The 27,950-nt window shown below is 45.6% G+C and overlaps 2 long non-coding RNA genes across 3 annotated transcripts; one reads left to right on the forward strand and one right to left on the reverse strand.

The window, feature by feature from the left end:
* The first annotated feature begins 1,772 nt into the window (after positions 1 to 1,772).
* Positions 1,773 to 10,230, forward strand: LOC112669805 (uncharacterized). 2 transcript variants are annotated; one of them, XR_004818382.2, is made up of 4 exons: positions 1,773 to 2,093; positions 2,284 to 2,522; positions 4,135 to 4,342; positions 6,765 to 10,230. It is a non-coding gene; the product is annotated as an uncharacterized LOC112669805 (long non-coding RNA). The 2 variants fall into 2 exon arrangements; XR_004818384.2 differs by lacking the exons at positions 1,773 to 2,093; positions 2,284 to 2,522 and adding an exon at positions 2,547 to 3,113 and having other exon boundaries at positions 6,765 to 10,229.
* Positions 10,231 to 14,271: 4,041 nt separating this feature from the next.
* LOC112670144 (uncharacterized) lies at positions 14,272 to 27,309 on the reverse strand. Its single transcript, XR_003142793.3, has 7 exons — positions 26,427 to 27,309; positions 25,330 to 25,455; positions 19,082 to 19,129; positions 18,023 to 18,196; positions 17,604 to 17,774; positions 16,108 to 16,290; positions 14,272 to 15,621 (listed from the first exon to the last, which is right to left on the reverse strand). It is a non-coding gene; the product is annotated as an uncharacterized LOC112670144 (long non-coding RNA).
* Between the last annotated feature and the right edge of the window lie 641 nt (positions 27,310 to 27,950).

Genomic DNA, 27,950 nt, shown 5'->3' on the forward strand with positions numbered 1-27,950 from the left:
GCGTTCCCTGCAGATGATTTGCTGTGATGCGAAGCCTGAGCGCATGTACTAAAATGTTGCAAAAAAAAAAAAAAAAAAAGAAAAAGAAAAAAAAAGTCGCAAAACAAACAAAATTCCCCCCTTTATTCATGCTGATTCTTCAGGAAGAGTGAGAGCTTCCGAACGTGGACAGTAGGATTGCTCAGATCTATTGAGGATCTCCTAGGCACCAGTCATAAGCGGTTCTAAAACTTGACATAAATGGATTTAATTCTGCAGCAAACCTGTGAAGAAAAGACGATTTATTCCCAGAATACTTGCAAAGGGCCCAGGGCTAAGCCACAGAAAAGCTAAGCGACTTGCCTAAGGTTTCACAGCTAAAAAGTGGCTGAGGGAAGATTTGCACCCAGGAACTGAGAGGAGTAAAGACGAGGCACCTCTCATGGACCTGCAAGGCCCGGCCTGGATTTTCTTCCTAAGGATAGGGTGAGGACACCAAAGAAAACTCTAATTGAGGACATGTATTTATCCTAGAGACTCAGGGGCTGTTGAATCTTAAAATGAATTTTCTTCAATTAGAATATTCACGCTCTAAACATAACACCCACCCTAACGTGTTCTGAATATCCATTGGAAAATCACTGGCTATTCGGAGAGCTGTGCTCCTAAAAAGGTGTGGATATGCACATTTTTCTAAACAGAATTCTTAAAGTAAGCTGCTTATTAATACTTATCAATGAAACTCATTGTGACAGTCTTATAATTTAAAAAGCACTTTTGTGGGACACGTGGGTGGCTCAGCAGTTGAGCATCTGCCTTCGGCTCAGGGTGTGATCCCCAGGTCCCGGGATCGAATTCCCCATTGGGCTCCCCACGGGGAGCCTGCTTCTCCCTCAGCCTATATCTCTGCCTCTCTCTGTGTCTCTCATGAATAAATAAATAAAATCTTTAAAAAAATAAAAAGCACTTTATGATTTTAAATATGACAACTTTATGTAGGCTGATTCTTTTAATAGTTTAATAACCAAATTTAAAGTCAAATATTGTTATCTATGGAAAAGAATCATTTCTGCTCAGGTTTCTTTTCTTTTTTCTTTTTTTTCTTTTTTCAGGTTTCTTTTCTAAATCAAACCTACACTTCCAATCATTTGAGGTTCAAAACTCCTATACTTTTTCCACTGGAAAAATACAGAAATATAGTTGATAACAAATTGTTTTTTAACTATCACAGTAATTAAATTCAGTGTGCTTCAATTTTCCAAAAATCATTAGTTCTTTTTTTTCAAGCCATTATAGTTCTCAATCTTTAAAACAACAACTCTTCATTCATGGCCCACATTAGCACTTGCAGGCAATAACTCTCATCTCTCAATAGGACACTCTCCCCTTTTCTCTGTCCTTCGGCTCAGAGCTGGCTGTACTTGGGCACTTTCGACTTCAGACATGGTTTTTGAAATATCCTTCGCAACTCTGGAAATAACCTCTAAAGATTCAAGGAGAAAAAAATATCCCCCTGAGACAAAGGTATTAACTCACATCATTTTGCACAAGGAAGTATTGAAGCCCTTATATAGGAACGGGTTTGCTCCTTCGTGTTGTTTTAATCTTTTATCCAGTGCGGAAACATACTTTTTCTTCCTCTTGAGGTTGTCATTTCTGTCAGGACTGGAAAGATTTCATTAATCTGATGGCAGCCAAAGTGCCAAGAAATACAGGGGGCGGGGGAGGGAGGCCACCAATCTCCTTTCTGACTGGTTGCCTTTGCAATTATTTTTCCGGGAACAACCTGAAATGTTGACCCTGGGAGTAACTGCCTCCCTCCTCCTCCGGCCCACCACCCACCACAATGGCCAGATTCTCAGCCAGGGCTCGATTCCTACTGTGCTCTTTATTTTTGCAAGCTGCTGCTGCTGAAGGCACAGATGAATGTACGAAGGAAAATGATGAGCTTTGACTCCTAGTGCCTGGACAGCTGACATTCAGCAATCTACCTTATTTTTCTTAAACTTGGCAAAGATGCCCAGGTCTGTCAGTCATCAGCTCCTGGATGGCAGCCAGAGGGTCAACTCCTCCTGGCAAAGTGGAGGAGCAGGTGACAGGTACTACAAGGAAAGGTAAGAAATCAGCTAGTTATGAGGATTTGTCAGAACCCGTGGACAGCCACCGGGATCTGTCCCTGCTGCAAGTCACATACGTATAACGGGATACATTAAAACTCTGACACCCTGCTGCCACTCCAAGACAACTTTGAGAAAGTTTCTCTCTCTTTAACTTGTAAAATGTGTTTATGCATCCCACATACAGAGAGCCAGGCACTGCGCCAGGAGCCGAGAAGAGATAATCACCAAGTCCCACTTTGGAGGAGCACCCAAAATGATGTCATCGGTGCCTCAGTAAAGGTCACCGCAGGATGCCATGGAAACCCCTAGGAGGAGCCCCCAATCTAGATGAGAGGGCCAAGGATAGGGAGGGAGAGGAGGAGATGAGTCTCCCTCATCTTCAGGGAGAGGAGGAGATGCTACTGGAAGGAAGGAGCCAGGCAGGTGAGGAGACTTGGTTGGGGAAGGGGGAGGGGTTCCAAGGAGAGGATGCTGATGGGGACCAGCCAGACCTGGACAAGAGGGTAGGGGTTGTGACCCACTAGCCAAACTGCAGGCAGTTCGAGACGGATGGAGGGTGGGGACAACGAAGGGGGAAAGTGGCAAGAGGCTGGAAAGGCAGCCAGGCCTCACAGGTCGCCCCAAAGGGTTTAGGATTTTTTCTAATGGGAACAGAACGACGGAAAAGTTGGCTTGAAAAAACACAGACAGGGGCGATACATGGAAAGTCAAAGTCTGGGGATCCTTGGGTGGCTCAGTGGTTTAGCGCCTGCCTTCGGCCCAGGGCCTGATCCTGGAGGCCGGGGTTCGAGTCCTGCATCTGGCTCCCTGCATGGAGCCTGCTTCTCCCTCTGCCTGTGTCTCTGCCTCTCTCTCTCTCTCTCTCTGTGTCTCTCATGAATAAATAAATAAAATCTTAAAAAAAAAAAAAGGGGAAGTCAAAGTCAACGAACAGCTTTGGTTGGATATGGGCCCAAAGCCGCAGTGACACTGCAGGCAGCCTCCAGGTGCCCAGGTGAGGCTACTCGCCACCAGGTAAGGAGCCCCGGAGAGAGAGCAGTCACGGGTGAGGACGGGGCATGCAGATGGGACACGGGGGGCCACGGGGGGGGCTGTGCGGCGGCCACGGCCCAGACGGCTTGCAGGGCAGCAGACCGAGATGGATCGGGAGCCAAGGGTCCGCGGGCACCGGGGGGCAGGCGGCGGCCCAGGCGGCCCCTGCGGTGAGGGGAGGGAAGGTAAGGGGGGCCCCGGGGCCGGCGTAGGGAAGGTGGCGTGTCCGTGGCATCCAGGGAGCAGGTGAGCTGAGCCCCGCGGGGGTGCCCAGGGCCGCGGGGTCAGGAGCCGCACCAGCTAGACAAGCTGCAGCTGGAGGCCCTCTACCTTCGAGCCACCTCAGCTCTGGTTCCTGGTCTGAGGCTAGCGGGGCCAGCTGAGCCCCAGGCGGCAGGTGCCGGGCGTGGTGGCGCTGGCCCTTTTGCATGCGAGTGCACACATGCACACACACAAGCGTGTGCACATGCAGAGATGTGTATGTGTATGCACATGCACTCGTACACATGCATATGTACACACACACAGCCTACACACAAGCACATGCACACACAGAGATAGACATGCATATGCGCTTGCACACACGCACACACGCGCACACAGAGATGAACATGAGCACACACATATGCTCACACACACAAGCACATGCACACACGGAGATGGATATGCATATGCACATGTGCTTGCGTGCTTATGAGCACTCACATATACCTACACACGTACACACGCACAGGCAGGCAAACAATAGAGGCCTCTGCACTCCTACCCCCTCTGGGCCCCTCCTAGGGTAGAGGTGGGAGGGAGGAAGTGGCCACAGCAAGCTCCTTCTCCAAGCCCTTGTGCCTGGTAGCTGAGAGCCTCTCTCCTAGTTCCCCAGAGGCTACCCCCTGTCCAACCCAAAACAATGCTATCAGGTTCCTATTAAATTGCCATCTGTTTCCCCCTGGTCCAGGACAATGCAGCCCAGCCGCTGCCTGTGAGCTAATACCCTGCATTTTCACAGGTGCAATAAAGAAGGCATGTTTTTGTTGTGGTCTGCGGCTGTGACATCATTTCCCGTGCTCTGACTGGTATTAGTTGTGGCTGAACCAACTCACTCCCGGGTCAGGAGAGAGAGAAGTTGAGTGGAATAAGCTGTGTGCCAGAGACCAGGCCACTCCACCTGGCTCTGCTGCTCGCCCCACCAGGACTTGAGATGCCTAATCTCTCAGGTTTGGTCTCATCATCTCCAATGGAAATAAAAAGTAGCGATGGTAGTAATTGACCTGACTCTCAACACAGACCAAATGAGCTCAAATACCCCAGAGAGTATAGAGGTCTTGAGTGCTCTATTAGAGTAATCATCTCAACGTGAAAGATTTTATATCTAATATTGTTTTAATCGGCCCCACCCCCTCACAATAGTATCCAGCAAATGTAGTAGGGAATGGGGAAATCAATTAGTGTACATTATTTTAATGGAATGTTGTGCAGCTGTTCTCTGCTTTAGAGAAATAGATTGGCACCACCTAGTAAGGTTGAAGAAAAACATCTCCTACACTTCAGCATTTCCTCTTTCAGGTATACTCTCTGGAAAAACTGTCTCACGTATGCACAAAAGAAGGCAAATTCAAGAATGTTTTGTAGCTGCATTTGAAATAGCAAAAAAAAAAAAAAGTGGGGAACCACCTAAATGCACATCGATAAAAGAATGGTAATTAATTATGCCATATTCTTGCAGTGGAAATATACCACATCAAGGAAAATGAATGAACCTGAACTACCCATTTCAGTTTGAATCTCATAAAGTCGCAAGAAAATGCACACAGAATTATACCATTTATACAAAATTTGGAAATACGTAAAGACTCTCTGACAGTTATAGACAGACATAGGTAGTCAGCAGAGAAATGCACAGGAATGAGAAACAGCAAATTCAAGATGGTGGTTGCCTCATCTTATGATGGGGAAGGAGAGGAATGTGGCCAATGTCCGCATAATCTTTATTTAATAGGCTGGGTGGTGGGTGCATGAGTGCTCATTGTACTGTTTTTAGAACTTTCTGAAGGATTTCATATTATCTTAACGAGACAGCTGAATTATATACTGGCCTCGAAAAGTAGCTTCAGTATAGGCTTCAACAAAACAGAAGCATATGAGCATATGATTCTGTTGATTATCAAAAATTAATACTGCCCTGGTTCTCATGGAGCTTATATCCTGGTGGGAGAGACAGACATTAATCAAATAATCACTCAATGAAATATAAAGCGGCATCTGTGCTAAATGTTACAGACAAGCGGTGCAGAGGATTTGGTGCTCAAGGAGGTCAGACAGGACACCTCAGCAGAATGTTGCTCTGATGTTTGAAAAGGAGAAGTGGGAAGGCCATTCTAGGGCAAGGACCAGCACATGCAAAGACCCTGTGGTAGGCAGGAGCATGGTGGACTGAAGGACTGGCTTATGTGGCTGGAGGTACCTTGAGCTAACAGAAAATTCTGGAAGAAGAGCAGGTTTGGCTGTGATTGTAGCTAGAAGGTTTTTGAGATATGGGTTCTGGGAAAATGTCATATGACTCAGAATGATCTTAGCAACCAGAGAAGAAGCAAATCCAGACAGTCACCGGACAGATGACAACAACTGCAAATACTTACTGAGCACTTTCTATCACATGACATCCAGCTATGTAAAACCAAATCAACCTTTAATTATTTGGCGTCTTTTTTTGTTGTTGTTATTGCTACAATAGTGCTAGAAAAAAAACTACATTTTTATATGCATATAAAAATTTTGCAGAAAATGTGGGGTTCACTGAACTGGAGAAAAGAGTTATGTGCCCCGAGGGGCTGTGATCCCATCTGTATGACCCTCCGCTGCACCCAGCACAATGCCTGACACCTAGTGGACACTTGACAAATTCTTGCTAACATAGGCTGTTAGCTGAAGGTATATAGAGAAGTTTCTACTTGATACATGCACACCATCTCTACTCCTCTCATAGAGACATGTTGGCCATTTGTCAACAATTTGGGTGGTAGGCTCACTTCTGTAACTGATAAGCCAAAGCTGTCTTTCCTCACTAGAAGTTTAAGAAATGACTCCAAAACAAAGCAAAACAAACAAAACTAAACAGCAAAAACAGAAACCCTGCCAGCATTTGCAAAAAGGGATCATTGCTGTTATTACAAATGCTCACCTTGGTTTTAGACAAGTCTCTTTCCAGAAGGACTTCCATTCATGAAGTGACACATCTATACATTGGTATAAACTTTAAGCTATGAATCATTTTTAAACGTTTTACTAACATATAATGTACACCTTCAAAGATAACCTAGAAAGGAGCATATAATGTGATACTGCCTCAAATCCTCCCAGAGATCATGCTCCATCAAAAAGTTTGGCCTTCTTTGGCGAAATTTCTGTTCATGTATTCTGCCCATTTCATGATTGGATTGTTTGTTTCTTGGGTGTTGAGTTTAATAAGTTCTTTATAGACCTTGGATACTAGGCCTTTATCTGACGTCATTTGCAAATATCTTCTCCCATTCTGTAGGTTGTCTATGAGTTTTGTTGACTGTTTCTACTGTTGTCCAGAAGCTTTTGATCTTAAGTCCCAATAGTGCATTTTTGCTTTTGTTTCCCTTGCCTTCATAGATGTATCTTGCAAGAAGTTGCTGTGGCCAAGTTCAAAAGGTTGCCTTGTTCTCCTCTAGGATTTTGATGGATTCTTGTCTCACATTGAGATCTTTCAACCATTTTGAATTTATCTTTGTGGATGGTGTAAGAGAATGGCTAGCAAGCACATGAGAAAATGCTTTGCATCATTCGCCATCTGGGAAGTACAAATCAAAATCACAATGAGATACCACTTTACACTGGTGTGAATGGCTAAAATTAACAAGACAGGAAATAACAAGTGTTGGAGAGGATGTGGAGAAAGGGGAACCCTCTTACACTGTTGGTGAGAATGTGAACTGGTGCAGCCACTCTGGAAAACTGTGTGGAGGTTATTCAAAGAGTTAAAAATAGACCTGCCCTATAACCCAGCAATTGCACTACTGGGGATTTACCCCAAAGATACAGATGCAGTGAAACGCTGGACACCTGCACCCCCATGTTCATAGCAGCAATGTCCACAATAGCCAAATGGTGGAAGGAACCATGATGTTCTTTGACAGATGAATGGATAAAGAAGATGTGGTCTATATATAAACAATGGGATATTTCTCAGCCACCAGAAAGGACAAATATCCTCCTTTTGCTTTGATGTGGATGGAACTGGAGGGTATTATGCTGAGTGAAGTAAGTCAATCGGAGAAGGATAGACAATCATCATATGGTTTCACCCAAACGTGGAATATAGGAAATAGTGAAAGGGATGATAAGGGAAAGGAGAGGAACTGAGTGGGAAAGATTAGAGAGGGAGACAAACCATGAGAGACTCTAACTCTGGGAAACAAACAAAGGGTTGCAGAGGGGGCAGGTGGGCGGGGGGATGGGGTGACTGGGTGACGGGCACTAAGGAGGGTACTTGATGGCCTGAGCACTGGGTGCTGTACTATATGTTGGCAAATCGAACTTACATAAAAACAAATGTTAAAAAAAAAAAAGTCTGGCCTTAATTACTATGTAGGATACAAGCAGAGATGGATGTTCACGCTCATGACAAGAAACACCGCTTCTCATGCCAACCTGTAAATCATTAAAGCTTGCTCAGCATAAAGCCGACAAGGCAATCAGACCGAAACCAACATGCCCGGACCCGACGTCGGGCCTGCAGAGCTTGGGGCTTTGCTGTGCTCCTCGGCTGCCCCCTCCCTTCTAACGTGCCTCGATTCCCACTTTATATTTATACCCCAGCTGCTGCAAAGGGCCACAGCTGCACCGACCCGACAGCAAAAATAGAAGAGATGGGGAAATAACCATACACATTAATAACAAATCTGTTTTTAAACCACAAAGCAGGATTTTTGGTCTATTCGACCTCATAAAAGAACTGTTTATAAGACCCAAACTAGCTTGCAGTTTCTATGGCTCCCGGGTACAAATGTCCTGTGGCTGAATTTTTCCCCAAATATGAATCATTCTGAAACGGTTTCCAAATTTGTCTGCGGTATCTATTCCGTGGGATGACACAAGAGAAAAATAAGGACAGCTCTTGAATTGCACACGAAATCGAAGCATAAACAATAATATTGCTCAAAAACGTGACTTCAAAAGTTGAGTTGCAACACCAGCAAGAGAATCGGTTAGAAGAGGGAGAAGATTTGAGGTGAATTCTCACTCTGTGGTGGGCAAGGATACGTTTCTTTGCTCATTCCCCAAATGGGCTGGCTCAGTCTTTGGTCCCCATGGGGATTACTGAGATAAGGACACCGCATATGCCCAGAGCAGGGCCGATGCCAATAATGCTTTTTTTAAAATTTTAAAAAAATTTTTAGTGCAGGCACAGAGTGCAGGGCATTTTCAACAATTCTATTCAGTACTAGCATATTTGCACGCTCCAGGTTTTCTTAATCTGACCAGATCTTGGCAATCCTTTGATGACACACATTTTTTTTTATGACACACATTTTAACATAAATGTATTTGGATTCACTGCTCTTCATTTGAAAGGTGAGTCTGTCCAGTATGAGGGAAACCTCCAGCACATAAAATAACCTGTTTAACAAAGTCATACTTAAAGACTAAAAACAGGAACCTCTTGACTAGTGGCTGCCAAACATTATAGAGGCTCCCAACACACACAAAGGCAGGTGCCTGTTAGGAGAGGTTCTTTATGGGAGGAGAGGAGAGACAAAATGAGAACACTGAGGTAGCTATTAACATAATTAAGTCATCCGGCTCAACTGCTGGATGGGACCTTAGGTGTCTAGTCCACTCCTCTGACTTTTTAGATTGAAAATATCCAGCTAAGGAAGACGGCTGGGTTGTCCCAGGTCACCCAGTTTAATACGGTTCGACTGGAGTTAGAACCTGGTCTGATGGATGCACTTTGGTTCACAAGTGTAAGAAAGGATGACCTCTAATATATAATGGTTAACCAGTGGGTACCATTTCTCAATACTTCCTATAGGAGTCATAATTTTTAAATGGCAATTTCCTTTCATTGGGAATGAAAGACACTTTCCCCACACCCCTAATACATGTGGATTGTACGGTTTAGGGTTACGAGTCACTGGAGAGATTGCTAGTACTGATTACCATTCTGTCATGGGGGTTTTCTTCTCTAGATGGGCAAAAGGTAAAGAAGAAAGTCAGAGGTACCCAAGTGAAAGGGAAATTCAGTCAACATCTTTCCCCTTCATACAGTCTCCTTACCAAGGAGATACTTCATAGAGGTGCCAGGGGATGGCATACCGTACAGAAGGTGGCCCACAGGTAAAGACTGTTGGCTGTCTGAAAACTGACCTGAGAATCAGGGGAGGTAGAAAGAAATCACAGCAGGTGTTCACAGAAACTAGGCACCAAGTCAGTGAAAAGCAGCCACTGAAACTAGATGACACGGATTTTGCTGCAGGACTCGTGTATGTGCAGTCACATTCAAGTCTCGGTCAGCATTTGGTTTTGGTCTTGGTTTTGTTTTCTTTGCTCTTGAGGTTGAACGTCAGTGAACACCAGATCAAAAATATCAATTATGGAATGAAGACACCTGGCTTCATTAGGTTGGCAAGACTCTTAACCCATTGTGATTGGCTTCTTGTTTAGCAAGTAATGAAGTGAGACTAATCGTTACAAAACAGTGGACTGTTTCTTCACCAAGTCGATGAGGTGGAGGGAGTGGGAGGGACTGTTCTGGATTAAAAGAGACTTAGGAAACATAAGCAGTGCAATGTGTGGACCTTGCCTGATTCAGGTAAACCAACGGTAAATGACATTTAGGGACAATTGGGAAAATTGGGAGGGGGAAGGTGAGTATTAAATACAACTAGGGAATTACTAATAATTTCGTTAGGTGTGATAATGGTACTGTAGTTATATTGAGTTTTGTTGACTGTTGTTGTCCTTGCTTTTTAGAGATCCATAGTCCTTATTTACAGGAAAAATGCCATGATACTATCATTGTTTTTAAAATATTTAAATAAAAGCAATAGATGAAATAAATTAGCTGAGAGACCTTGAGATTTCCTTGGGGGTAATAATAGCCATCCTGTATGACCTCCCTGGTCATGTCCATCTATTTCTATCTAGTACCATGGAGTTGTATTTCTTTTATATTCCTTAAAAGAAATGGAACCCGTTACATTTGGATATTAAGATCATTTGAAAGTAAAGACTACTAACTTTATAAAGATAAAACTTTATAGCCCTTATTTCTTTATAATATATATATTATTCTTAATTTTAAAAAATGTCTTTAGCAGCACTTAGCTCTAGCTGTGTGACAGTCTGAGATAATAGAGTTCAGGCAGTAATGAAACACACGATGGAAAAGGGGTAGAGGAACACAGCAGTAAAGTCCAATAAATTAGAAAATATATTTCTCAAGTGTTAAAGAAATGATCAGAAAAATCCTTTGTTAGCCTCCTTTATTCTGTTCCTATATTAGGCCAGTTATGGATTATACACTGTGGGAGCTGGAAGGTAAGGGACGGTCTGGTGTGGTTTTGAAAGGACAGCCTTCATCATTTTTTAAAAAGATTTTTAAATTTACTTATTTGAGAGAACAAGAAAGGGAGCCCATCTGGGGCTCAATCCCAGGACTCGAGATCATGACCTGAGCCGAAGGCAGACACTTAACCAACTGAGCCACCCAGACGTCCCAGCCTTCATCATTCTTGATTTCATCAATGAATATTTACTGACTGCTTGTGGTGTGGTGAGAGCCATGCCCAGAGCCGGCCCCTGACTGCTGAACAGGATGTGTGTGTGTGAAGCTGGCACTCAGGCCCTCCCTGGGGCCCTCTAGACACCTTGCACTTCCTCCCTCCTGCAAACACAGGCAATGTCCTCTTTGTATGGCCCTGAAGTATGAGCTTTGGCAGTTGACGTCCAGCGTGTGCAAGGGGGAATCCCCAGAGAAATCACGGGGCATATTTTTAATTCTCTGTTAACTAAGAAGAAAGTCATCATACTCAAGGCTGGGAATGATGACGAGCCAGCCTGGGAGGGGAGCCGAGGTGGTTGGTGACAGGTTGGCCCTGAACCGTCTTCTCACATTGACCCATTTCCTTTCATGATAAATCCCCCAAGGTCGAGATAGCTGGAGGTGAGAAGTCTCTGTTGGCACCAGAGGAATTGTTTTTCTGGTGTTTGGGAAATCATGCCCTCATTAGCACCCCGTTGTTACAAAAAGAGCTAACATCACTGCTCCCCCGTCTACCATGTCTATTGATTTTTATTTCTTTGCTTTTACAGAGATTCAGAAACTGGTGAAAAGATTACTATAAATATCCTCATCAGAGTATCAACAAACATGCTCAAAAAAAAGAACCTCTTTAAAGTAATTGTTCATTTGCCTAGTAATTAGTAAACTCCCTAGCATACCTTCAAAGGAAAGTGTGACACATGCATGCGCAGTGATCTCTATCTGTTAGTAAAGTAAGCTCCGGAACAAAGGAAATTCAGAGTTAAAGCACTTTAACCCACTAGAACTGCTGCTTTGAAGATAGGAATATTTATGCCAAGCTTTGTTGTTCTGGAGCTACTGAGGCTTATCAGTCACCACATGGGCTCCTGCGAGGTCTACCAGAAACTTCCAACCTACATGGATATATTGGGTTCTGTGATCTACAGAATATACAAGTCTACATCAGCAGCTCTCTCTCTCTGTAGACACATACATGTGGACACACTCGCAAAGACACACACACATACACACAAAGACGTTGTGTACTTGCCATTAATCACCACAACCAGAGGTGTGAAAAAAATCCTCACTGTGTTCAGTCAACATAATTTTGAAACTACTTGAGACACAGATGGAAGAGCCAGAAATACTCAATTTACTCAGAGCAATCATCTCCTACCTCATTAAGAATAAAAAGAACTACTTTCCAGAAAACTTGTCAGCCCCTTGTCACTGCAATTGTTCATTTTCCTTCAGGTTCAAAATATTTTTATCTTAAATGTCAAAGGCTCTCTTCCAAAGATGTTTACCCAGTCGCCCAAATCTGACAGGATGTGCAGCTGTGAATGAGTTGGTGAAATTCAAAAGCTTGAAATCCTGTTTTCAGACTCGACACACTAGATTTTCTGGGTCTTTTGACACTGCTTCCTTTCAACTCTTTTAATCATGCCCTAAATTCTTCAGGCACCATGGGACCAGCTGGAATACAGGTATCTATTCAAAAATTGTAACTTTTCACTGATGCAAAGGAATGCTCTGGGAATTTAAACTAACCCACTTCCTCCACTTTCTTTCCAAATTAAAGCTCAGGAAACCAGACCCGAATACTAACATTTCTCCCTAGAATAATGAGGAAGTAAATATGCAGGAGGCTCAATACAGTCTTTGGGTCTTTGGGTATTTCCATGCATTGGACTATATTTTATGCAAGACCACCCCGGAGGGAAGCCATGCTGGCACCTTATAATACACCTCTTGGAAGGGATCCAACCTGGGCCTGAGTCATACCCACTTTGGTCCACGTAAGGTGGAATGCCAAGATGGCTCTGAAATAAAGTCATAGCCACAGGAATGCATTTTTCCCGGAAAAACAATTGGGCCATACATTATCAAGAGCTTTAAAAATGTGAATACTGGGGCGCCTATGTCGCTCAGTTGGTTAAGCATATGACTCTCAGATTTGGCTCAGGTCATGATCTCAGGGTCACGAGATGCAGCCCAGAATCCGACTCTATGCTGAGCATGGAGCCTGCCTAGGATTCTCTTTCTCCCCTTTCCTCTGCCTTCCCCTCTTTTTTTTTTTTTTAAGATTTTATTTATTCATCATAGACACAGAGAGAGGCAGAGACACAGGCAGAGGGAGAAGCAGGCTCCATGCAGGGAGCCCGATGTGGGACTCGATCCCAGGACTCCAGGATCGCGCCCTAGGCCAAAGGAAGGCGCCAAACTGCTGAGCCACCCAGGGATCCCTCTGCCTTCCCCTCTGTGCACGTTTCTCTTTCTCTCTCTCTCTCTAAAAAAACCAAAAAACAAAAAACCTTCTGACTCAGTAATTCTCCTAAAAATCCATTCTAAGTAAATATTAGAAACTTTGACACAGGGCAGCCCAGGTGGCTCAGTGGTTTAGCGTTGCCTTCAGCCCAAGGCGTGATCCTAGAGACCCAGGATCGAGTCCCACATCAGGCTCCCTGCCTGGAGCCTGCCTCTCCCTCTGCCTCTTTCTCTCTGTGTGTCTCTTGTGAATAAATAAATAAAATCTTAAAAAAAAAAAGAAACTTTGACACACATTTGTGGACAGAGATAATCACAACATTGCAAATATGTGAAAGTAGGGGAAAAATAGCCTAAATTTCAAGTAGACTAATAAGCTGGAGTGTATCTATGCAATAGGAACAGAGTGAAATAAATCATGGCACTATCATTTGAAAAGCTTCTTTCAGATAACACCATGTTAACTGCTTGTGTTAATGTTACATTTTCAAAGCCAAGGTAAAATATTTCATTTGTAGTGTTTCTTGATGGTTAAGAAATATTCATCGAAATGACAGTAAGAAAGTACAAGTGTGAATAATGGTGATCTCCAGATAATGGATTAACTGTGATATTTCTTTTCGTTTTTATCTTTCCAAATTATCTGAAATGTGCATTTAGAACTTCAATAAGAAGAAAACAATAAATACATGTATTTTTCAATAAAGCAACTTAAATGCAGCATCTCCCTTCTTTATTACCCTGCATAAAAATATCAGGTAAAATGAGTTAAAATAAATTTAAAGTTATTCGGGGAGGCTTAAAATATTAGATCTTAGAGTAGTTTCTGCAGTTGGCTTTAAAATAGAATGCAAAAGTTCAGAGTAAATAAATGGAATTGTACATATCCATGATGCACATCTATATTTTGAGGACCGAATCTTAATTGTGCACACACACACCAACAACATGTATCAAACCAGATACTCTCTGTTAATTCAAATTTTTTTTTTTTGTTAATTCAAATTTTAATGAGTTCTTGTATGAAACTTTTTCTTCAAGCTTCTTTTGACACTGGCTTCCTCATTTTGGGGGAACCTAACCACCACTTACAGGCTAGGCACCATGCTAGGGACATGAGAGACGAAGTAAATAAAACAGACATGTTTTATTGTTCTGTTCATGTTCTCTCCCTAGGCTCTACATTCTGTTGAGTAGTAGGCAAACATTCATAACAGATGATAACTAGTTCTCTTAAAACAAAGAGCCAAGTGGGGAGAGGGGAATCCAATATAGGCGTCAGGTGTCAGGAAAGACTTCTCTTATTGATGACGGAAAATGAACCATGGACAGAGCATTCTCGACATATGGGACAGCAAATGTCCTGGGGCGGAAAGGTGTTTAGCATGTTTAAGCAACTACCAGGAATCCAGTGTGGCTGAGGAAGAGTAACTAAGGGAAGCATGACATTGGGTAGGATTGGAAAGGGGGTTGGCAAGAATGACAACAGTCAATGATTTCCACAGGCTGTGGTAAAGAGTTGGATTGGTTACAGTGGAAAGCCAGTAATTTTCTGCATTCTTACTCAGGTCTTTTTTAACCTCATTCTTAACTAATAATAGACTCACGGGAAGTTGCAAAAATAGCCCATCGATTTCCCTGTACCTCACCCAGCTTCCTCCAGTGGTGGCATCTTATATGAGCGAGGTACTAAATCAAAATCAGGTGATTGACTTTGGTACAACACTGTTCACTAGACCATAGATTTTATTCAGCTTTATAGATTTTGTGTGTATATAGCTTCATCTGTATGTGTGTATAGTTCTGTGCAATTTTATCCCATGTATAGATTCTAGTGAAGGATTTTTTTTTAAGAATTTTTATTTATTTATTCATAGAGACAGAGAGAGAGAGAGGCAGAACACAGGTAGAGGGAGAAGCAGGCTCCATGCAGGGAGCCTGACGTGGGACTCGATCCCAGGCCTCCAGGATCACACCCCAGGCTGTAGGCGGCTCTAAACCGCTGCGCCACAGGGGCTGCCCCTAGTGAAGGATTTTAAATGAGCGATCTAAACTGATTTCTGTTTTTGACATCAGTGGCTGGGAGAAAAATGAGTTGGGTCACACTCAGTTAGGAGTCTGCTACTCAGGGGAGAGCCCAGTGGTGTTTCCAACCAGTGTGGAAACAGCAGAGATAGTGACATGACAATGAAATTCCTGGGAGCTAGAAGTGGGGGAGTCAACCCGGCTTGGGGTAAACTGGAGGGAAGGGAGAAAAAAAAATACTCCAGATTTCTGGCTCGAACAGCCAGGCAGTCAGCAATGTCATTTCCCAGGATTGGAAGATGCTTAGTCAAGGAGCAGGTTGGGTCACAGCCGCTCTGAGCATCTGAATTCCACCTCTGCTTTGGGTAGAGGACACGCATTTGAGAGTCAGCAGCACTTACACAGCATCAAAAGCCATTCAAAACCCTGCATGAAATTTGATGTTTTTTCAGTTACAAAAATATACAATATAACTAATTATTATAATAAAATAAAATCATTTTAAGAAAAGTAGCCCCGAATGACATCACCAAGAGAGTGAGTGTAACGAGGTGGCCCGGAGCAGAGCTCTAACTACTCAATACCCCAGTTAGTCCGCACTCAGTCTACTCCACTCACACTCAACTCTACTCCATTTCCTGGTCATTTCGTTCAGAGTAATGTCTCCTTAGACTGCAAATGCGCAGGCGGCAGAGATGCTGTCTTTTTTGTGAAATTTTAATTCCAGGGTACTTAACATGCTGTGTTCTATTAGTTTCAGGTGTATAATAGAGTGGTTCCACACTTCCATACATTACTCAGTGCTCATCAAGATAAGTGTAGTCCTCAACCCCTTCACCCGTTTCCCTCATCCCCCATTCTCCTCCCAGGAGAAGACGCTGCCTTAAAATCTTGCTCTGCTCCTCACAGTACCTGGTGTGGTGGCAGGAACACTAGGAATGCTCAATGAATTTGGTTCTGTTCAGTAAACCTTTAGTCATCATGACTTTTTTGCCTGGTATTTGGACAAGCACCAGGGAGACAAAGAACACAGCTTCATTGGCTTGGTGGCCACTGTCCACTTCCACCTGTATCAGCATGATGATGTGGATCTGACTGTAAAAAAAAAAAAAAAAAAAAAAAAAAGATGCTAATTTAGAACCAAGGCTTCATGTTTTTCTTCTCAATACCAGCACCAACAAACACACACGAAAAGGATATCATCCTTGAATTATCGTATGCCAAAATAACTACTGGTTATGAGATACTTTTGAGAAATTTTAGAAACTATTAAAAACAGGCTGTCAAAGCTATACAAATTCCTGAATGATAATGGAGGGACAGGTAGTAAATTAATAGATTATTTCAAGTGTCATAGAAACTATTGCTATTATGGGAGCCTCGAGCATCACCACAGTGAGAAGTCATCTGATATATCAAGAATAAGAAAAACGTATTTTCTATTCCAAAGAACGCCCTTTGACTCTTTCATCTGATTTTACTGGCTTTGTGCGCAGCTGGATGGGTAGCTTGAAACTGAATACACAGTAAGGCAGTTTGAGGGTGGTGTGAATGGCTATTTGCTATGAACCTGAAAAATCACTTTTGCAGAAAATTCTCACTCCAGAAATTTCAGAATATTTTCCCCTTTTCACTTAAAAATCCATACCATCATTCGTTCACTCAGTGATTATTTATTGGGCTCCTACTGTGTGCCAGGTATTGTTCTAGGTGATGAAAAAATAGGTTGTGAATGAAACAGACAAAAATTCTTGTCATTCACCCATTCTAGGGAGGTCCTCAGAAAATAAGCAGAATGCATCTCGTGAAGGAATTCCAAAATGAAATCTGACTGCAGAAAAGGGTTCAATAGCTGTGATGTGCTACAGACCAGGCTCAAATCACATCCCATGGTCTGGGATCCAACACAAACTCAGTATGTCCAGCAAGCCAGACAAAGCTGAAACCACACCCTGCTGTAAGGATCCTTGAGAAGTAATCTCTGATGATTTCGTTTTTTTTTTTTTTAATTTTTATTTATTTATGATAGTCACACAGAGAGAGGGAGAGAGAGGCAGAGACACAGGCAGAGGGAGAAGCAGGCTCCATGCACCGGGAGCCCGACGTGGGATTTGATCCTGAGTCTCCAGGATCGTGCCCTGGGCCAAAGGCAGGCGCCAAACCGCTGCGCCACCCAGGGATCCCATGATGATTTCGTTTTATAATTTTATTTGACAGGTAATATTAGACCAATCAAGCCTAATTTTGGGGGAAAAAAACTCTGTATGTTATTTGCATCTCAGATTCCATTCTTCTTCCTGTTCCAATTATATTTGTTTATCCTCCACCTCCAACCACACACGTTTGAATGTCCTTAGTATAAAAGGCCTAAACTGAAATGATGACATTGGAGTCAAAGGAGAAACCACCTGGGGCATCTGGCTGGCTCAGTTGGTTTAGTTGGGCTGCCACTCTGGATTTCGGCTCAGGTCATGATCTTAGGGTCATGAGATGAAGCCTCAGGTTCATGCTGGACGTGGAGCTTGCTTGAGATTCTCTCTCTCTCTCTCCCCCTGCACCACTCCTTGCAGGTATTCTCTCTAAAAAGAGAGAGAGAGAGAGATACCAATATGAAAAAAAAGAAATATATTCCAGGAGGAAGAACTAACATAGAAATTGGTGTTGAGTCTCCTGGCGTCCAGGGCAAAACTCAAGGAAATTGAAAATCCGGTTACCATCCCAGAACCAATGTGGAGGCATCGATGCCACATGCCAGTTATGCTCCAAGTGAGTCAGCAAGGACATGGCTGGCGGTCAGCAAATCTAAACTCTTCACCACAGATCTCACCTGGCTCCCAAAATCTGCAGTATCCAAAGACTGCTACTGTCACTATCATGAGATCCTCATGATGAATCTGGAATCCCCACTACTGTCTCCACTTTATTCCACAGCATGTCCACCAAACGGTCCAGCCCTCAGCCAAGGATCTAGGACCAGGTCACAGTGTAGGAGCCAGGGATGCTGAGAAGAAACACACAGTGCAGGCACTTTGCTTAGGCGTGCAGTCTGCCTCTGGACTCAGTTTATCCTATCTCACTTCCAGCCCATGCATCCATCCATCCGTGCATCCGTGCACCCGTGCACCCATGCACCCATCCTGCATACACACACTCAGACACAGGCACATACACATCTCTCTTAACTCTGAAGTTAGAAGACAGGGGCCTTTCTAAATGGTCTACAGGTCATAACCCAGGTTCACCTCCTCAGCGTGCACCTGACTGCTGGGAGCAGCTGGGAAATCTGGCAGCACTTCTCTAACAAGTGTCAAGAAGTGTCCTGTGGGGCAAGTAGGGGGAAGAGGATCCCAGGAAGGGGTGGGGAGGGGGAGGGAGAGTGGAATGGTGGCTGAGATTCTTGGAGAGGGGAACCCCATGGATCCACCAAGGGTGGGTTTTGTTTCACTGTCAGTCCCCTGAGTCCTGGAATTCAGGGGAGAAGCCTAAGGGGTCTGTGATGCCAAAAGAGCCACAAAGATGCCCCCTGGTGGACCTCCTGGGGTGGTCCTACTGTCACCAATTCCAGGTGGCTGGCCCTGGCGGTACAGCGAGGCTTGCTGGACTTGCTCCTCCACTTCTCTCCAGCTCCCATGGCCTGACTGTACCGGAAGCTTGAACTTGTTTCTCCAGATCTCTCTGCTCTGTGTGCTGAGACTGACCTCTTGCCCTGTGGCATCTGGGTGATTGGCCAGTGAGGGGGACTGAGCACGCGGGGCCATGAGAGCTGGGTGGTATTGGCCGGGGTCCTCCCCACAGGGTCCCCTCGGACTGGCTCCTACTCACAGCCCCTTCCCAGAGCCCGCCGCTGCCCTCCGCCCTCACCCCTCCAAGCCTCCTTCTTCCTTACCCTGAGGTCCTGCACGATCCCCGTGGTCTCCTGAAGCCCTGCTCACACCTATAAAATAGTTCCTTTATTAGTTTCACTGCAGGTCACCCACTTGGAAAGCCATCTGTTTGCCATCTGTTTGCTTGGAAGGGCACCCATGTGGAAGGCCCTGGCCCATCGGCACCCTCAGGAGGCAGACACGCTTGGGTTCTTCACAGACTGTCACCGTCATTTACTACAGGGGGACCCTGGACAAGTGATTTAGTTTCTTTAAAACTGTTTCTTGGGGGGCACCTGGGTGGCTCAGTGGTTGAGCATCTGCCTTTGGCTCAGGTCATGATCCCGAGGTCCTGGAATCACATCCCCCATCGGGCTCCCTGCAGGGAGCCTGCTTCTCCCTCTGCCTCTCTGCCTATGTCTCCACCTCTCTCTCTCTCTGTGTCTCTCATGAATAAATAAATAAAATCTTAAAAAAAAACAAAAAACTGTTTCTTACTTGGTAAAATAAAGAGGACACTAGTACCCACTACTGAAGGTTGCTGTGGGGATAAATATAGCCATCTGAGAGGCTCCATGCGGGGTAGCAGGCAGCGCCAGCTCAACGAAGAGCAGTTCTCTTTAGACACAGCAGCCCTCCAGCCTGGACCTAGACCTCACCAGTTACTCATCCTCATCTGTCCGACCCTGCCAGCCAATCACCATCCTGCCATTGGCCGCCTTTGAGATGTTGACATGCAGGTTCCTCTCCTAACTTCTCAAAACTGATTTTCATCCTTAACCACCTCTTCCAGTCACTCCTAGGGTCTTCCTTCTTTCCTTCCTCACTGACCCCAGGAGCCACTATCCCTCAGACATGCTGGCCTCCTAACGGGTCATTCCAGCACAAGTTGAACTCATTAAGACATTACCCACACCCTGGAAGAGAAATGTCTAGAATGGTCTGGACCTAGGTCTCCATGGGTCCTGCTCAGGTCTCTATTCTGTGTCCCTTTCTCTCTCTGAACACGTGGCCTGTGCCAGCTTGCCCATACCATGGCTGCTCCCACTGCCTACATCATGATGAATCCCAAATCCAGATTCCTAGGCCTGATCCATGTCTTCAGTCAAGCCCCCAACTCTGATGTCACACAAGCACCTCAAACACAACATGTCAAAACTGTCCTCAGGCTCCACCTCCCTGGTTCCTATTCCTATTATGAGCACCTCACCCCTCAGCCAGACTCCCAGGCCAGCCACCCTGAGGGTCACCCACGACTCATCCCTCTGCCCTGCACGTCCTACCAGGTGCCAAGTCCTGAAGAATTTATCTTGCATTGTCTTGTGAATCAGTCTTCTAACCTATTTCTCTGCGGGCCCCGTGATTTCTCCTCTGGTGAATCTCAAACAACCTCCCATTGGCTCCTTTATTGGGCCACCATTACCAGCTTTCTGCATCCATTTTTTTTTTAAGATTTTATTTATTTATTCATGAGAGACACAGAGAGAGAGGCAGAGACACAGGCAGAGGGAGGAAGCAGGCTCCCTGTGGGGAGCCCGATGCAGGACTCCATCGCAGGACCCCATCCTTTGGCCTGAGCCAAACTCAGGCACTCGACCACTGAGCCACCCAGGCATCCCTCTGCATCCACATTTGATGACATCACTGACCACTATGAATAACAGCTACTGATTATTATGATGGGCTGGTCATTGTTCTAAGGGCTCTATAAATACTAAATCACTTAAACGTCCCAATACTTTGATAATTTGCTCTGTAATGAATCCTCACTTTAAGATGAGCAAATGGAAATACAGAGGATAAGTGACATGTTGCAGGTACACTCGGCCAGGAAGAACCCAGAGAGTATTAACGAGCCTCGGGCCCCTGCATTATTGGCCTCTGCGTCGGTTCCACCTTCTCCCACCTTTACCCCCTCTTCACTTTTCCTGACAGAGACTTTAACTTCTTCCCAGTTCCGGGTGTCTACCCTGCAGGATGGAGCCCCAACTCCCGGCCTTGACAGCTAGGGTCTCCAGGACCCCATCCTGACAGCCTCTGCACTGCGGCTGTGACTCTTCCCAAATGGAAGGGCCCCCAGCTCCGCAGGGCTGCTAGAGGCTTCTTCTGCCCCTTCACCTCTAACCCCATCTTAAATAACCTCCAGTCCTCGCCCCCACATTGTTCCTGATGAATTCCCGCTCTCAGAGTTTCAGCATAAGCCTCTCTTCCTCCAAGAAGCCTTCGCTGACCTCCCTAGGCTTGTCCAGGCCCATGTCCATACCTCAGCACCTGGTGCGCTGCTACCATCCCCTTACGTGTCTGTCTCTTGGGGGAAGGGCCACAGCTCCATCATCTTTTAGGACCCTGGCGCCTGATACCTGCATGGTTTTTCAAAAGTTGCTGAATACATAAATAAGTGAAAATCAGATAAAGGAATTTGCACAGGACAAGTACAAAGGAAACGACAGAGATGGCCGTGGGCAGCGATGTGATGTAACATCCATTGTATATACACATTTTTTTAACAAAGAAAGAATTCTAACCTTTTTAACTACAGAACATCTCTGCTCATCACACTTCCTGATTACATATTGAAGCTGGAATATGTACATGGAGTCTTTCTTCTCTCAATCATCTTTGGGCAAATGATGTCATTGGGAAGGGTTCCTTTCTAAAATCAAAATCAAGTAACTCTTTTTCAAAGATAAGCTCTATTCGATCAGATACAAATATCACCCTGCCCTAGAACCACTTTCAGAGTTTAAATGCCCAATCTTACCCTGCAGAGGCCATCAAGAGTGTGACTAGGAACTGTGTGAAGGACCAAAGGTCTGATAGAAACAAAAGCCCAAAAGAGAATATGTCCAGACAGACATGCCTGATTTCTATAATGATAATCCAATGAAACATCACATCCCCTATTGTTCAGGCCTTCCTCTGGGGAAGAACTGGGTCCCACACTGACGTCCGCCGATCCCATACTAATTACTGATTTCCTCTTAAAGAGTCCTACGAATCAAGAGTAACACTTTCCATGACTAAATAACAAAATAGCTCCCCTTCATCCAGTTGAAAAAGTGTTTAAGTTTATGGTAAAACCTCCACATAAATGGCATTTTTTGAAAAGAGGGGTGGCCTTTCATTCTTTTCAGAAAGCATAAAGTTATATTAATAAAACGATCCAACTTGGTAACCATTCACTTCACGGAAACTCCATATCCAGCTCAGCCACTTGATCCTGCTACAGCAGCTCAGAAAACAAGATTCAGGAAGCTGACTCTGAGCCTAGAGGTATTTGCTTGTGAGCCAAAAATTCAATAGTATTTCATATACTAGTTATAAAGGCGGTAAAGTGAATTAGTACATTTTCTAAGATCTTCCAACAAGAGCTTACTAAAGCTAAATATTCAGTTAACCAGAAAATCAAAAACTCCAGGAACCCACAGCTAAGCATTCCAATGGCCCAAGACTTTCCAGATGCTTCTCAGTACACAGCTTATATTCTACAAAAATGAGAAAAGCATTAACTCTGTAAAATTATTTTTTGGGGTGATACATCATCAACTGAAACCAGATAGGAAAAAGGTAAATAGTTGGAATGGGGCCTATTTGAAAGAAAAATAATTCGTGTTGTGAGCATTGCCATTTTATGTGAGATGGATCCATGGAGACAGGGCATTCTAAGGGCTTTCACTGGGAATCTTTGTGACATTCTCTTTTGTCCTGTGACCACACTAGGCTGAACCACTTTACAATAGAAACGTAAGTCCTTTACCCCTGAGCTCTCCTGTCTGAACCATCCTCAGCTAATCATTGAAAAGGAAAAATAATGATCTGCAAAGATGGCCACCAACATCCCTCCCCTCCCTGCATGCATAGGTGGCCTCATCTCCCTCTTCTTGCATCTGGGGGGTCTCTGTGATTTGTTTTGCCCAATGGATGCTGAACAGGCGACGCTATGTGAGTTTCAATCCTGTCCCTTAGGAGGCTTTGCAGCTTGCATCTTTGCCCTTTTGGAGGCCAGCCACCATGCATAGAAGGTCAGGCTGGGCTACCGAATGATGAGGCCATGGAGAGAGACAGAGAGACAGAGTTAAAGAGACAGTGAGAGAGAGAGAGAGAGGAAGGAAGGAAGGAAGGAAGGAAGGAAGGAAGGAAGGAAGGAAGGAAGGAAGGAAGGAAGGAAGGGGAGAGAGACACAGAGAGAGAAACAGAGGAAGATCACCCAAAGGAGAACCCAAATCCCCCAGGCCAACAGCCCACACCAGGGCCCTAGACCAGTGAGTGAAGCCATCTTGGGTTTCCCAGCAACAGGTGAGTGGCCTCATCGTGATAAGAAGAGAGATTCCCAGCTAGTCACAGCCCTACCAGCCACTCGGCTGATGGCCCTAACATCACAGAGCAGAGACGTGTTGGCTACTGAACCAAACCTGAATCTCTGACTCACAAGACCTGAATAAATACAATGATGATTAAGTCCAGTAAGCTTCGGATTAGCCTGTTACCTAGAAATAGATGATTCATCCGTACCACATGGCCAGTTCTATCAAGGGCACGTACCTGCTCACACTGGTGAGGTGTAGTGAATACGCGTGATTCCGTGAGCAGGGAAAGTGCGTGGTGCTGTCCCTGTACCTGCCGGGTACTGAATACTCCATCAGAGCGGATGTCATAGCTATTGACAAAGAGACACTGTACAACCCGCCAATAATGTTGTAAGGGGAGATTGTTCTTAAGGAAAAGTTTGTTTCACACCCCCTTTGAGGGGCTTTTCTTGTCCACATATTCAGTGAGTACTGAAGGTACTGAAGGTAAACCGAGCACATTCCCTGGGCTTTGTGCTCTGGATCTGAGTGCACCTAGAGTAGAAAACAGCACATTTCCTGGGAAGTCACAGCCCCTTCCATGGAGGTGTCTTCTAGAGACACCCACCTATAGAGAAGCAGCCCCAGTCAGTTCTTCCAGAATGTCTCCCTCTTCTGCAACTTTTGAGGAACAAAGCTCCTCTCCTGGCCTCATGGAGACTAAGTTGGGGCAGTTGAGTATTCTCTCTAGGGAGGTGTAAATGGCCAATGGAGGGACAGTTGATGTCAAAGAGACCCCAGAAAGAAGCTGGATGGTCTTGGTAAGCAGCAGTCTGGGGAACAGAGCAATAAGACACCAAGTCACCACAACGCAAGATAAGACAAGACTGCAGAAACCTGGTTCCTAGGTCTTTTCGTTCTCTGCCAGTGCCCTTGATTCTCTTATGGTCCCTGTGGAAGGCTGCTGGGTTTCTGTGAGAGGCAACCAGGGCCCTCATTTCCCTAATATCTTTACAATAAGACTCCATTTTTGCCCAACAACAATTTGTTGGGCATGAAAACAATATAAAGCGTACAAGCAGTGGTTGAGAGAGAGTGTGTGTTAGTTACTCCCATCTCTTCGATCTAGACCAACCAACTCCAACTCTGCAGCATCTGACCTGCAGAGATCATCCAGACAAATACTCTTAGGTGTAGAAGGAGGTGTCTGCCCCAAATCGCCTCCCACACTGGAAATTCTGAGGCTGTCCCAGGAGAGACATGGACTCTCTTTTGAACCTGGTCATTCTTCCTTGGCTTTTGCTCCTTGCATTATGCTAAAATCCTATCCAGGGCTTGAAGTTTCATTCACAGCAGACTTCCCCTTTCCCCCTGCCCTCTTTTGATCTGTGAGCTAATTTTGATCCCCAGGGCAGACCCTCCCATTGTCCACCTCTACAGGAGCAGTCACACAGATATAGAAGTCACTGCTGCTACAGCACAACCCTCTCCACATGCCTCCCCTTCTTCTACCAAACCCTTGGAGATTCACTTCAAAACAGCATTCATCATATTACTGTTCACGCCATTTTATGTGGAACTGGGTTGCCTTTATTTTTTTTTATTTTTATTTTTTTTAAAGATTTTATTTATTCATGAGAGACAGAGAGAGAGAGAGAGAGAGAGAGAGAGAGAGAGAGGCAGAGACCAGGCAGAGGGAGAAGCAGGCTCCACGCAGGGAGCCTGATGTGGGGTTCAATCCCGGGCCTCCAGGACCACACCCTTGGCTGAAGGCAGGTGCTAAACCTCTGAGCCACCCAGGGATTCCCCTGGGTTGCCTTTATAAAGAACATTTAGTCAAGGCAAGTTTCTACAAGTCTTTGACTAAGAGAATTTAGTTATAAAATACCTGAAGGGCTTCTTTATAATGTAAATTCAACCTTTGTAATGTAAATCCCACCGTCTGGCCCCTGCAAGCAGAATGAGAGCAATATTAATTTACTTACTATTTAATTATTCTCTCTTCTCCCAACACCCCCTGGGAGGTCGGCTTTCCAGGGACAGGAAGAGTGTCTTCCACTCTTGCTAACATTCCAGAGCACTTTTGTATCCTGGGAAGGCTCCATGCTGACCTTGAGAACAACAGGAAAAATTAGGAAGCACCCAAAATCAAACAGACTTGCCCCAGAATTGGTGGCTCTTCATAGCCCTGACTATGCCCCCTTCTCATTCTTTGGTTTGGTTTAGTTGATTATACGTTTGACGGCAGTCGTACCAGCTCACGTATGCCATGGTCTGTACACTTTTCTGTTATTCTTCAGTGGAACAAGTCAAAACAAAGAAAATGCCTGTATTTTAGTCTGTGTAATATTGTCTTTAGGATAATACAAGAAGTCTGGGACTCACTATAAGATATGGTATTACTTACAAATTAGGGTCATTTATTTTTTTATTATTATTTATAGAGTGCCTATTAAAACCATAGCATGATTTCTTCTAAGATAGTTTGTGATGAATGGTAGTTTGAGTAATGACAATTCTATTTATTAATAGCACCCATCAGGTGTACAACGCACTGTGACTCATTTAATTCTACAATCCTATTTTTTTAAAGATTTTATTTATTTATTCATGAGAGACACACCCACAGAGAGAGAGAGAGAGAGAGAGGGAGAGAGAGACAGAGAAGAAGAGACACAGGCAGAGGGAGAAGCAGGCTCTGTGCAGGGAGCCCGATGTGGGACTTGATCCCAGGTCTGGAGGATCATGCCCTGGGCCAAAGGCAGTGCTAAACCGCTGAGCCACCTGGGCTGCCCTACAATCCTATTTTTTAGAGAAACAGCCTGCGTGGTCAATAGTTTTCTCTCCCTTCCTTGCAGCTTGGAAAGGCGAGATTAGGATTCAAAGAGATTTTTGTTTTTTTACCCCAACCATCATGTTCCCCTGAAGGCTGTATCCCAAAGAAGAGAGAAGAGAGAATCAATATCCTCAGTCTAGAAAATATTTTTGTATGGATCAGTAGTAAAGCCATAAACATTTTCCATCTTTAGTTTACCCATAACTACCCAATCCACTGAAGTGATAGTTCCTGAATTAGATTTACCTCAAATTACTTTTCTTCACTTCTCTGTTCAACTCATGATGCTTTTGAGCCTTCCCTCCACCACCACCATTTCTCTTTTTCTTTTGCCCAATAATCTCCAGCTTCAGGCTGTGACAGGAGGACTCTTCTGCACTGTGTTTGCTCGTCGAGGGCCTACTGCACTTGACATTCCCCAGCTACTTAATCCACTCATTTGAACTTAATCGTTGTTGATTAGTGCCAGGAGTCAAAGGATAAGGTCTTCCTCACTCCTACAGTTTCCTTCCTATCCCAAAAGCCATCATCATGGGCATCTAGGGGCCATTGGCCTCTAATTTGGCCTGGATTCTCTGAGGGTCCCTCGGGCAGCAAATGGCCAAGTCACCATTGGATTTTGGCGTTTCATTGCCTCGGCGTCCAGGAGGGACCTGTAACAACGTGGCCTCTATAAAGCAAACCGGGATCAACCCCAGTTAGGAAGGGAAGAGAAGTGCCACCCTGGATACTGCAGTTACTCCAGTGGCAGGTTCAGGTCCAGCCCAGGTGGTACACCTGCTGCCACGGGCCCTCTGTTCAGATGCACCCCAGTCACCCACTCTCACTGTCTAACTTTTACTCTACAATAGCACTGCTATCATCACTCACCTCTCAGTACAAAGAGAGCAAAGAAAGAAAACCTTTTCATATCCATGAGAAAAGCCCTAAGTGCAAGAGGGAAAAATCAGGATGCACCCGGGTGGCTTTGCACCAACTCCAGTCCAAAGAAGAAGATGGGGCTCGGTTGACCATGGGACCCAGTTTGAGAACCTGGCTCTGCTACTGGATCTTTTCCAGAGGGACGTGGCGAGGGGCCAGGGCAGCGGCTGGGCAGGGGTCAGTGTTTGCCGAAGGCCCAGGTGACCATTATGCGCAGCGAAAGATGGGCGGGGGGGGGGGGGGATCTCAGGGGGATTCAACGCGAGGCCAAAGAGAAGGTGTCGGGATCCAGGAACCGGGTAACGGGCCCGGAGGCAAAGCCCGAGACCCTGGACGCAGCACCCGCGACAGAGGAGGAGGAGGAAGGAGCGGAGGCCCGGGTGCCCCAGCCCGCCCCCGCCCGTCCCCCGCGGACGCGCGTCCCCACGCCCTGGTCCCCGCGCCCCCGCAGTGCCCCCCGCGGCTGCCGAGCCCCCCCCCCCCCCCCCCCCCCCCCCCCCGCCCCGGGCACGACCGAGAGCCGCGGCCCCGCCGAGCCCAGGCCGCCCTGGGCCCCGCCCCGCCCGCGCGCAGGGCTCCGCGCCAGGCTTCCCGGACGCGCGGGGCCCGAAGCGCCTCGGACCGGCCGCCCGCCTCGACCGCCTACTGCTCGCGGGGTCCCCCTCCCCTTGCCGGGCCGCTCCGTGACCCTCCTCCGCTGCAGAGCAGCCCGGGGCTCCCGGAGCCCGCGCCCTGCGCCCCCAGCCCTCGGGGCCCGCCCGGCGCCTGCCGCCGCCCGCAGCGAGCGCGGGCTCCGCGGGGTCCTGCGCCACCTGCACCCGCCAGGGGCGCGGGGAGCCCGGCACCGCC

This window comes from Canis lupus, chromosome 25 (assembly GCF_003254725.2).
Source record: "Canis lupus dingo isolate Sandy chromosome 25, ASM325472v2, whole genome shotgun sequence".
Classification (NCBI taxonomy): domain Eukaryota; kingdom Metazoa; phylum Chordata; class Mammalia; order Carnivora; family Canidae; genus Canis; species Canis lupus.